Source organism: Somniosus microcephalus, chromosome 4 (genome assembly GCF_052327205.1).
Source record: "Somniosus microcephalus isolate GS21.2 chromosome 4, FLI_Smic_1.0, whole genome shotgun sequence".
Classification (NCBI taxonomy): domain Eukaryota; kingdom Metazoa; phylum Chordata; class Chondrichthyes; order Squaliformes; family Somniosidae; genus Somniosus; species Somniosus microcephalus.
Window position 1 is genome coordinate 209,337,642 of NC_140990.1, and position 12,686 is coordinate 209,350,327.

Sequence of the window (12,686 nt, forward strand, 5' to 3'; positions counted from 1 at the left end):
AAACCAAAGAAATCATTGTGGACTTCAGGAAGTCCAAAGGCGGAAGTCACACCCCCATCCACATCAATGGGGCTGTGGTGGAAAGGGTGGACAGCTTTAAGTTCCTCGGAGTCCACATCACGGAAGACCTCTCCTGGTCCCTCAATACCTCCTCTCTGGTGAAGAAGGCCCAGCAGCGCCTATATTTCCTAAGGAGGCTGAAGGGATGTAACCTGTCACCCCTGATCCTCTCTAACTTTTACCGCTGCACAATAGAGAGCATCCTGGCGAACTGTATCACAGTATGGTATGGCAGCTGTAGCTACTATGACTGGAAAGCCCTGCAGCGGGTAGTCAAAACTGCCCAACGCATTACCGGCACCCGGCTACCAACCATAGAGCACATATACCAGAAACACTGTCTACGGAGGTCACGGTCCATCATCAAAGACCCTACCCACCCCAGCCACAGTCTGTTCGCCCTCCTGCCATCTGGGAGACGCTACAGATGCATTCGCACCCGTACGACCAGATTTAGGAACAGCTTCTTTCCCAGGGCTGTCATCCTACTGAACTCCACAAATAAACTCTAAAGCCTGCACATCTGCCAATGCACTTTATTATGGTTATGTTTATGTTAATATACTACAAGCCAAATGTATGTTGAATGTTTAAATGTCTTAATCCAAATGTACACTCTCGGGAACCGCAAGCTTACATTTCGTTGTACTGCACTTGTGCACTAACAATGACAATAAAAGTTGATTTGATTTGACAATGGGCCAAATGGCCTCCTTCTGTGCCGTAAATTTCTATGATTCTATGGAAACAAGGTCAGGCTGCAGAGGTGGCAGGATTATGGAGCACCCAAATACCAGTCCTCCCCGCCCCAGAGTACAAGGAAAACATGCTCCTCCAACACATCTCCAGGAATCGGACCCTGAACTATACTGAACGCACAAACAAAAGTGTTGTTCAGTAGATCGGCAGTGATCAGATGCAATGCCAAAAAACACACAAACATCCATCTTTGTTACTTGGTTCAGCTACAGATGGCAGCTGTTCACTTATCTTCTGTTATGACTGCAAGTGATTAATAGGGGACGAGCTAAACATAATGGGAGCCAAGTTCTGTGTTTAACATTATGTACTCATTAACACAATTTGCGAGTGAAGAAAAACAAATTGTCCAGAAAGGGTAAATCAGAAGTGGGAGATTATAACATAGCAAAGATTGAAATTGAGGACAGCTACTATAATGAAGGTCACTTAAATGAATGTGATAAGTATGCTCCGATTTAATCTCAGCCTTCCAGTCAGCTGTGACGTTCTGCTAATGTGGGGTTCAGAGGATGCATCAGGCTCGAGGCTGCAGCTGATCAGGGGAATCAGGCAGGAGGCAGCATTGTGCCAAGAGAAGCCTTGAGAGACCGTGGAGGGTCAAACAGGAAGCAGCAAGTCAGGAGAAATGGTGGAACATCAGTCTAAAAATAGTAATGGGGAAAAATAGGGAAATACCACTTAAGTGAATAGCCCAGCAAACTGAATTTGTCAGCAAATGGGCTGGTCATTTAAATGAGTTCACTATAATTACTTCCTTAAATTATGAAATAACTTATCAATCAGTTTACCTGGATAAGGGAGGAGACTTGCAATCAATAATAGGGGCTAAGAAGAGATTGACTGCTATCTTCACTGAGATGGCCAATGCTGTCAGCTGTTACATGTTTGAAGTCTCCCCCCTCGCCCCCCCCCCCCCATCCATTGCCATGGCAATAGACTTCTGGAAAGGAAGCTATGGGGGAAGAAAACCACATATGGTGAAGCTGTGCCCAAAAAGTGACATTTGCAACTTAAAGAACAGCCTTATTTGACTAGAGTTTCCCAAAGCTCCCTCTCTTTTCCCAGACTCAGACCTGAGATATACGCTCTCTCTTACTCACTTCCTCTCTCTCTCCCTCCCTCCCTCCTTCGAGGTAATCAAGAAAATGCGATGGGCTGAGGCCTGAAAGGCAAGTCTCGAATTTGTTAGGCCTTGCAGATAGCATGATGTCTTGCAGAGCAGGCGTGTGTTGGAAAATTGGATGGTCATCCTTGTACAACCAATTCGAGGGTGCCTGATTTTCCAAGAAGTTATTTAGGAGCAGATAATAAGCCTGTGCTACTGATGTTGTCATTTTAATATGAAAATATCCACTATCAAGGCTCCTATGGCGAATTTCACATTTTCGATAAGGGTGAACCTTGTCCAATAAAACTAAGTGCAGGGAATCCCAGGACCTGGCTGGATGAAGCAGGCTCCTTAAGGTAGGTTTCTAAATTACATTTTTTTTGCAGTTTCATGCAACTTTTGCTGTATTTGGCGAATGTATTAATTGGTTGTGCTGGGTAAAGTCCTTCATTTTTATACTTTTGGGGATTCTGCCTGGCATAATTTTGCTTCATTATTCCTGGTCCCTGCTAACTTTTTGAAAAATTCATTCATGGGGTGTGGGCGTCGCTGCCCATCCCTAATTGCCCTTGAGAAGGTGGTGGTGAGCCGCCTTCTTGAACCGCTGCAGTCCGTGTGGTGAAGGTACTCCCACAGTGCTGTTAGGGAGGGAGTTCCAGGATTTTGACCCAGCGACGATGAAGGAACAGCCATATATTTCCAAGTCATGATGGTGTGTGTCTTGGAGGGGAACTTGGATGATGGTGTTCCCATGCGCCTGCTGCCCTTGTCCTTCTAGGTGGTAGAGGTCGTGGATTTGGGAGGTGCTGTCGAAGAAGCCTTGGCGAGTTGCTGCAGTGCATCTTGTAGATGGTACACACTGCAGCCACAGTACGTCGATGTTGAAGCGAGTGAATGTTTAAGGTGGTGGATGGGGTGCCAATCAAGTGGGCTGCTTTGTCTTGGATGGTGTTGAGCTTCTTGAGTGTTGTTGGAGCTGCACTCATCCAGGCAAGTGGAGCATATTCCATCACACTCCTTACTTGTGTCTTGTAGTTGGTGGAAAGGCTTTGGGGAGTCAGGAGGTAAGTCACTCGCTGTTGAATACCCAGCCTCTGACCTGCTTTTGTAGCTACAGTATTTATGCGGCTGGTCTAGTTAAGTTTCTGGTCAATGATGATCCCCAGGATGTTGATGGTGGGGATTCGACAATGGTAATGCCACTGAATGTCAAGGGGAGGGAGTTAGACTTTCTCTTGTTGGAGATAGTCATTGCCTGGCATTTGTGTGGTGCAAATGTTACTTGTCATTTATTAGCCCAAGCCTGAACGTCATCCAGGTCTTGATACATGCAGGCACGGACTGCTTCATTGCTGAGGAGTTGTGAATGGAACTGAACACTATGCAATCATCAGCAAACACCCCCACATCTGACCTTATGATGGAAGGAAGGTCACTGATGAAGCAGCTGAAGGTGGTTGGGCCTAGGACACTGCCCTGAGGAACTCCTGCAGCGGTGTCCTGGGGCTGAGATATTGGCCTCCAACAACCACAACCATCTTTCTTTGTGCTACGTATGACTCCAGCCAGTGGAGAGTTTCCCCCCTGATTCATATTGACTTCAATTTCAATGGGACTCCTTGATGCCACACTCAATCAAATGCTGCCTTGATGTCAAGGGCAGTCACACCCTCCTCACCTCTGGAATTCAGCTCTTTTGTCCATGTTTGGACCAAGGCTGTAATGAGGTCTGGAGCTGAGTGGTCCTGGTGGAACCCAAACTGAGCATCGGTGAGCAGGTTATTGGTGAGTAAGTGCCGCTTGATAGCACTGTCGACGACACCTTCTATCACTTTGCTGATGATTGAGAGTAGACTGATGGGGCGATAAATAATCGGATTGGATTTGTCCAGCTATTTGTGGACAAGACATACCTGGGCAGTTTTCCACATTGTCGGGCAGATGCCAGTGTTGTAGCTGTACAGGAACAGCTTGGCTAGAGGAGCGGCTAATTCTGGAGCACAAGTCTTCAGCACGACAGCTGGTATATTGTTGGGGCCCACAGCCTTTGCTGTATCCAGTGTGCTCAGCCGTTTCTTGATATCACGTGGAGTGAATCAAAATAGCTGAAGACTGGCTTCTGTGCTGGTGGGAACCTCAGGAGGAGGCCGAGATGGATCATATACTCGGCACTTCTGGCTGAATATGGTTGCAAACGCTTCATCCTTGTCTTCTGCACTCACGTACTGGGCTCCGTGATCATTGAGAATGGGGATGTTCATGGAGCCTGCTCCTCCAGTTAGTTGTTTAATTGTTCACCATCATTCATGACTGGATGTGGCAGGACTGCAGAGCTTTGATCTGATCCGTTGATTGTGGGATCGCTTAGCTCTGTCTATTGCATGCTGCTTCCGCTGTTTAGCATGCATGTTGTCCTGTGCTGAAGTTTCACCAGGTTGGAACCTCACTTTTAGGTACACCTGGTGCTCCTGGCATGCTCTTCTACATTTTTCCCTTTGACTTTGACCTTTGACTTTGACCTTCCACCTCACAAAGAAGCGAGGATGGATATTCTTTTGAAGGTTTTGAATGCACTGCATCATCGAGATGAGGAAGGGGAGTATCTGAGGGTCAAAGAAATGCAGGTGCAATGGTCCCCGAGGTGTTTTGGCCATTTCTATCACTACCCCAAGACCTGCATTAATAACCCTTCTACACATATCCGCACATGTCAGAGGATTCCAGTCTTTGCTATCTCTACTTCCTAAGACAGGCTGCCATGAGTGTGCCATATGCTGCACTGTGACTTCTTGACAATATTTGGATCAAGGATCATTCTTCCACTAGGAAGGTTACCCCAGCATGAAGCCTTCATGCTACTGGATCTTTTCAAGCCACCCCAGGCAATCTGCAGTACAAAAAAGAATGACTTGCATTTATATAGCGCCTTTCACGACCTCAGGACATCCCAACATGCTTTACAATCAATGAAGTACTTTTGAAGTGTCATCACTGTGGTAAGGTAGGAAGTGTCAAGCTGGTTATAGGATAAAATTGAGGCAAAAGTTCCCCGTGCTGGAAATGACTTCTGTTTAAGTGAAATTTAATGCATGCAATCAAAAGTTCTTGTTAACCAGCCAAGTATCAAGCAAGTGACAAACGCTACATTTGCAAAGGACATGTTCATCACTTTTCCTGTGGAAAGATGGCATTAGCAGGACAGGATGCACAGCTTTCACTGAGTGGCAGGTTCCCTCTGGTGCAGATCAATGCATATGATACCCATATGGGCTTCAGCGCTTCTGTTATCAACCTTCATGAGCAGTAAGGATTTGGACTCCATTGCTATTCAGCTGTTATCTGACCACCTTTATGCACATCAGTAACCATTAACCAGGATAAACATAATTGTGTGTTATTCCACGATTTCTGCATTATTTTAAGGAGAAGAAACACTGGGTGGGTGGCTCCTACTTCCACTTTCAAGAGAAGTGTGCCATGTACAGGAAAGTATGTGTAAAAGGACAATGGGTTTTGCCTAATGTTTCAAATGATACCACTCAGAGGTTGTTGCAATCCCTAACTTGGGTTTATGCCATTGTTGATGGGCATAAAAAGTGAGGAGCATACTTATCCTTGCCTGCTCCTCTAGCAAACCTCTTCATTTGTAACTAGGTATGAGGGACCTGGATGATAGCATTGACTTGATTAACAACTTCACACATGTAGCTGGCACCCTGGGTTTTTACTCAAAGGTGGCCTTCTGCTCCAAATATTGCCACCCCCTCCCACCCCCCTTGGCCCCACATCCTACAATAGCACCTCCAACCATACTGTATCAAAGAGAGCAGTGATGCCCTCAAGTCTCCACCTGACCATTGTGAACAACTAGTCCATTTTTCTACCAACATATCTTTCTCTTTTATAGCCAACTGCAGCCCTTTTAAGAGCTACCGCCGTGCCAGATTTTGTGCTCACCAGCTAAGTACCCTACAGGTCAAACTCTATGAGCAAGCTTTTCCTGTGCCATTTGCCTATACAAATTAGAAGGAGGGACTTCCATGGCCAATTGTGGTGTGGCCCATCCCCTGAGCTGTTTTTGTTTAAGGCTGATACCAGGCCTAGCAATATGTTGCTTCTGTAATAAGTAGCATGCTTTCTAGGAATTTAAGGCACTCAACTACGGGCTCAGAAGACATTCAGAAACAGCTCATGCTTCACCAGCACAGATTAGATTGTCATCATGAAAACTTGGAGGCACCAAGGGTTGGAACTGAACCATTTTTACCCCTGATCTGGCTTCAAATGCAGCTCTGATGGGCTTGAAGGTTACTCTCCTCTGTCATTACAGCTGTACTGATGCTGAGTGAAGTGAGATTTACAGCCTCAGTGCTGTTCCTAGTGAGTCCTGGCCCAGGGCAGAAAACTGCTCATAATTCAGCACTAATTGGCAGTCCCAGTGAGAAGCATCATGTGGATAGCTGCCATGGAAGATATAAATGAAACACGAGTACAGTAGTAGATCCTCCTTCAGAGATTGATTTAAAGCATATTGCTGGGACAGTTCAGAGAGAATTTTGCCTTGCATCGAACCTACATTATACCTAACCTAAGAATGTTGGTGCTGACACTGGCTGCAAAAAATTTAAAAAATGTTCAATTATCCAGCAATCCGATGAGCCCAAAATTCATCCAAGAGAATTTCAACTGCTAGTTTTCTACAGATGTTGGCTCCTATTCCAACTCCATGGAAAATAAGCGTCTAAATGGCACAGAGGTGCAAAGGTATCTAGGGGTACAGATTCACAAATCATTAAAAGTAGCAACGCAGGTTAACAAAGCCATATAAAGTGCAAACGAAGCATTCGGATTCATTTCTAGTGGAATAGAATTCAAAAGCAGACAAGACAAGATTATTAGCACTTTTCTTCAGGCTCATTTTAATAGAGGCAGAAAAAGGACCATTGATTTAAGAATTTATAGGATTGAAACACAGAGAAGTTATGTTAAACTTATATAGAACTCTGGTTAGACCACACTTGGAGTAATGTGCACAGTTCTGCTCTCCATATTACAAAAAGGGTAGAGAAGCACTGGGGAAAGTGCAAAAAAGATTTATAAGGATGATACCAGAACTGAGAGGGTACAATTATCAGGAAAGACTGAACAAACTGGAGCTCTTTTTTGTAGAAAAGAGCAGCCTGAGAGGCGACCTAATAGAGGTCTTTAAAATTATGAAGGAGTTCTATAGGAATGTTTCCACTTGTTGGGTAGGCCAAAAATAGGGGCCATAAATATAAGATAGTCACTAATAAATCCAATAAGGAATTCAGGAGAAACTTCTTTACTCAGAGTGATGAGAATGTGGAACTCTGGAATGGTTGAGAAAAATAGGATAGTGTGGCGGAGCCACCAAAGGACTCAGATCGTTTGTATATAATTCCTTTAACAACATGTTAGCTACAGTCTGAGTCTGTATCTTTATTTATGCTGTTTAACTGTACAGAGTGTGGTTACTTTAACAGCACGGCTAAAACGTGATGACGTCACGCCGTTCATCACGTGATTCCCCACTGGCAGGAAAACGTGATGACGTCATGACGTCAGCCACGGGACTGCAGGGGCAGTCCTCGTGGAGCCTCCAGAGAGAGCAGACTTACTGATGCGCTATCAACAATACCAAAGGCTACGAAATGGACTTATATGAAGTAGGCTTTTATTGACTAAGAACTAGAGCATGCCTCTGCTAGTGAATCCATCCTAAGAGCTCCCGGGGGAAGGGTGGTGAGTCACCTTTATACCCGGGCTTAGGGGTGGAGCCAGGGGCTGAGACATGCCTGGACTTGTACAGGGTTAACAGTGGTTTACCACACAGGCATGTACAGGTTAACAATAGTTTACCACATTCACCCCTCGTTTAAAAAAGAGTCCGGCGGGGTGAAATGTTTCAAAAGTTCGTATACGAAAGTCTCTCCGGGGGTCTTGTCTGCCGTAATGATCTTCGTGGTGCCGGTTGTGGCGTTCTTTGCCCGCGGCCGCTTCTCGCGTGGGACGGAGCACTGGCGTGTCGTCCGCTCGGGGTAGGGATGGCACCGGCATGTCGTCAGTTCGTGGTAGACACCCCGGTGGTGCATCGTGGGTAGTGGTGGTGGGTGGAGGTAGTGGATGGTGATCGATGGTGTTTCGGGTGGTACCTGAGGGTGCGAGGTCTCGAATTGAGACTGTGTCCTCCCGCCCGTCAGGATACGCCATGTAGGCATACTGTGGGTTGGCGTGGAGGAGGTGAACCTTTTTGACCAGGGGGTCCGTCTTATGGCTCCTCACGTGTTTCCTGAGCAGGACGGGTCCCGGAGACGTCAGCCATGGCGGTAGTTGTGGTGTATGTAACCTGTTCCACCTTAAGAGAACTTAAGCCTGTTCCACCTTAAGAGATGTACTACTTTCTCTGGCTGCTGTATACGTAATACCGGTGGTGACCACACCGGTATATAAGCACTGTGTAGTAATATTGTATTCAGTATAGTCCCTACCTCCAACCAGTAAAGACCTGTTGAATTTACTCTTGTAGTCTGTGTAGTAATTATCACTATAACACACAGACTTAACAGTGGCGACGAGTCCGATTCTTACCCTGCTGCAGTTATTTCCACGGCGGCTTCGTCCACAGACAGGACGTCGAAGAGAGGTTTCCACCCTCATCACCCTACTGGAAGACACGTCGAGCGGCAGGCATTGAGAAACCGGAGTGCAGAAGACATCCTGACCTCGAAGCCTCCATCAGCGACTGTCAGCTTCTTCTTTCTACCTCAGTGGTGGATAAGCCGGGCAGCGACGCGACAGAAAGTCAACCGCGTTGGCTGTACAGACGGGGCTGGGAAGACGGAGGAATAAGGGCGGTGAGATCGATCGCGACCGGAGATAAGGGCCGGGCCGCTTTCGAGCGAGAGGCGCAGCGCGGGGACATCGATCGCGACCAGAGATAAGGGCCGCATTCGGGCTAAAAGGCGCAGCGTCTGAGGAAACTGAAGGCGCGAGAGCCGCGGTGAAGCGGAGACAGCGTCGGGGGACGGTTGAAGACCGCCAAGCGTGGGAAAACCGCCATTTTGTGGGCGGAGGACGACGACAAGAGCGGGAAGCCGCCATCTTGGATAACATAAAAATACAATAAATTGCAATGATGCCTAAACATGGGAACATTAATACCTTTGATAGTGACATCGAAGATTGGGCCATGTATGTAGAACGCATACAAAATTATTGTAAGGCAAATAAAATTCCTGATGCAGATAAGGCACTAACATTATTAAATTTAATGGGTGCGAAGACATACGGGCAATTGAAACACCTTGTATCACCAGATGAACCGGCGGATAAGACGTTCGAGGAGATTGTTACTGTCCTGAAAAATCATCTAAACCCCACGCCGCTGATGCTAGCGGAACGATTTAAATTTTACGATAGAAGGCAGCTGCAGAATGAAAGCAATGCTGAATATTTGATGGAATTACGTAAGCTAGCAAAATATTGTCAGTTTGGAACGGGACTGACAGAGGCACTACGAGATAAACTTGTGTGTGGTTTATTTAAACAGGATACACAAAAGCGACTGCTCAAGGAGAATGAGCTGACGCTTGAGAAGGCGGTCACTATGGCAGCAGCACACGAAGCCGCAGCGAGAGGCACGGCAGTAATGCAGCTACGGTCACCGGAATTCGGTACAAACAAATTGGGTTTGAGTTCTGTCAAATGTTATCGTTGTGGAAAGACAACGCACGATCAGAACCAGTGTTGGTTTAAAAACCAAGAATGCAGAACGTGTGGCAGGCTTGGCCACATAGCTAAAGTATGCCGGTCAGGAAAGAAGACCAGCAACAAAAAGTCACCGCAAGGAAAATACGCAAAGGTACACAAGGTGACAAAGAACAGTTTGACCGAACAGAAGTCAGATTCAGACGTTAGCAGTAATGAACTGGATAGCTTAAGAGTACACAACATTGGTAAGGATGCAGATCTACAGACAATTTGGGTCACTCTTCAGATAGCAGGAGTCCAAGTAAAAATGGAATTGGACACTGGATCGGCATTGACGGTCATGAATAAGAAAGATTACAGAAGGTTATTCCAACATATTCCCCTACAGGATACGGAGATTATATTGAAAACATACACGGGGCAAAGAGTGTACCCCATCGGAAAAATAGAGGTAGAAGTGGTCCACAAGGGCGAAGAAAGCCAAGTAATGGACTTATATGTGCTACCTGAAGGAGGTCCACCACTACTAGGACGGGAGTGGATTAGGAAAATGAATATGGACTGGCACTCCTTGAAGGCACTAACGGTAGATTCCGGGGAAACAGATGTCAAACCTAAACGATTGTCCAGAATATTGGATGATGCTAAAGAGGTGTTCCAGCAGGGATTGGGAACACTGAGAGGAATTACGGCAAACATCAAGATTGATGAACATGCACAACCAAAATTTTTTAAAGCCAGACCGGTACCCTATGCAATACGACCTACTGTTGAAGCGGAACTGGAAGCACTAGAACGTTCAGGTGTACTGTCTAAGGTAGATTGGAGTGAGTGGGCTACGCCCATTGTTCCCGTTATGAAACGTCCTGCGAGTAACAAGCCAGGAGATCCAGGGAAGGTTCGCATCTGTGGAGATTTCAAAATCACCGTTAATCCGGTGCTTCACATGGTGCAGTATCCGCTTCCACGGATTGAGGATATTTTCGCTTCATTGTCTGGCGGGAAACACTTCACCAAGATAGACCTGGCGCAGGCATACTTGCAGATGGAGGTTGAGGAAGAGTCACGCCAATACCTCACAATCAACACGCATCGAGGGTTGTACCGGTACAATAGGCTGGTTTTTGGAGTGGCATCGGCTCCAGCAATTTGGCAGCGGGCCATGGAGCAGGTATTACAGGGAATTCCAGGCACACAATGTTACCTGGACGATATTCTGATCACAGGTGATGGTGATGAACAACATCTCGCAAACTTGGAACTGGTGCTCAACAGACTGAAAGAGTATGGACTTAGAGTAAATCGGCAGAAATGTGAGTTCTTCCAGAAGCGGATCTCGTACTGTGGCCATGTCATTGGCCGGGAGGGGCTTCATAAGTCTCCTGACAAGATTGAGGCAGTTGTAAAGGCTCCCGCTCCGGAGAATGTCTCTCAGTTGAGGTCATTTCTAGGATTAATTAACTATTACCATAAATTTCTGCCAAATCTATCCACGGTACTGCACCCGTTAAACGCTCTTTTACAGAAAGGGGTACCATGGGAATGGGGCGAAAACTGTAAGAAGGCATTTTGCAAAAGCAAAGAATTGATCACCTCAGAGGAAGTGTTGGCTCACTTCAACCCGACACTGCCTATTCGGTTGGCTTGTGATGCTTCTCCATATGGTATTGGGGCAGTACTCTCACACAAGTTGCCAAATGGCACGGAAAGGCCAGTCGCGTTTGCATCCAGATCATTGACCTCCGCTGAGCGCAACTATGCGCAGATCGATAGGGAGGCTCTTAGCCTTGTATGGGGAGTGAAGAAGTTTAGTCATTACCTGCAGGGCCAAAAATTCACACTTCTGACAGACCATCAACCGTTGGTATCCATTTTTAACCCTAAGAAGGGTGTTTCGGTGATGACAGCGCAGCGTCTCCAGAGATGGTCTCTTTTCCTAGGGGCACATCAATATCAAATAGAATTCAAAGGTACGAAACAGCATGGCAATGCTGATAGGCTGTCGCGCCTGCCACCACCTGAAGAAGAAGACACGACGAAAGTTGACCCTGTTGAGTTATTTCATTCGACCATCATCGAGTCACCAATGCAAGTATTGAAAGAGAAACCAGGAATGACCCGACACTGTCCAGAGTCTACGAGGTGACAGTGAAAGGATGGCCAACACGGGGTGATCCTCTGTTACCGGCATTTTCGGCAAGGCGAGACCAGCTGTCCGTCTGCCATGGTACTTTGATGTACGGGACAAGAGTGATTATTCCTCCCAAGTTAAGGGAAAGAGTTTTAAACGAACTGCATGAAGGTCATCTGGGGGGAGTTAAAATGAAAAGTCTTGCTAGGGCTTATGTATGGTGGCCGGGTATTGACCAACAGATTGAGGAGTTAACGAAAAGCTGCGCTGGGTTCCAAAAAGTGCAAAATGCACCTCCGATAGCACCGCTACACCCATGGGAATGGCCTTCAGCCCCATGGCAACGCGTACACATTGACTTTGCTGGTCCATTCATGAACTCCATGTTCCTAATCGCGGTGGACACACATTCCAAATGGCCAGAAGTCATCAAGATGAATACCACTACTTCAGAAAAGACAATTGCGGTGTTAAGAACAATATTCACAAGGAACGGATTGCCAGAATAGATCTGTTCGGACAACGGACCACAGTTTGTATCGGAAGAATTCCGACAATTCTTAAAGAAGAATGGAGTAAAACATTATACCTCTGCCCCATATCATCCGGCGACAAACGGGTTGGCTGAAAGATTTGTCCAGACATTCAAAAAGGCAATTAAGGCCATGAACGATGATCAGATTCCGCTGCAACACAAGGTCGACAAGTTCCTGATGTCATATCGAAACGCCGATCATGCAGTGACTAACCAAAGTCCTGCCATGATGTTTTATAACAGGAGGTTGCGGTCCAAGTTGGACTTGTTAAAACCAAATGTGCGGAGGGAAGTGGAAAACAAACAGTTTCGGCATATTAACAACAAGACCACTCGAACTTTCGACGTAGGACAACCAG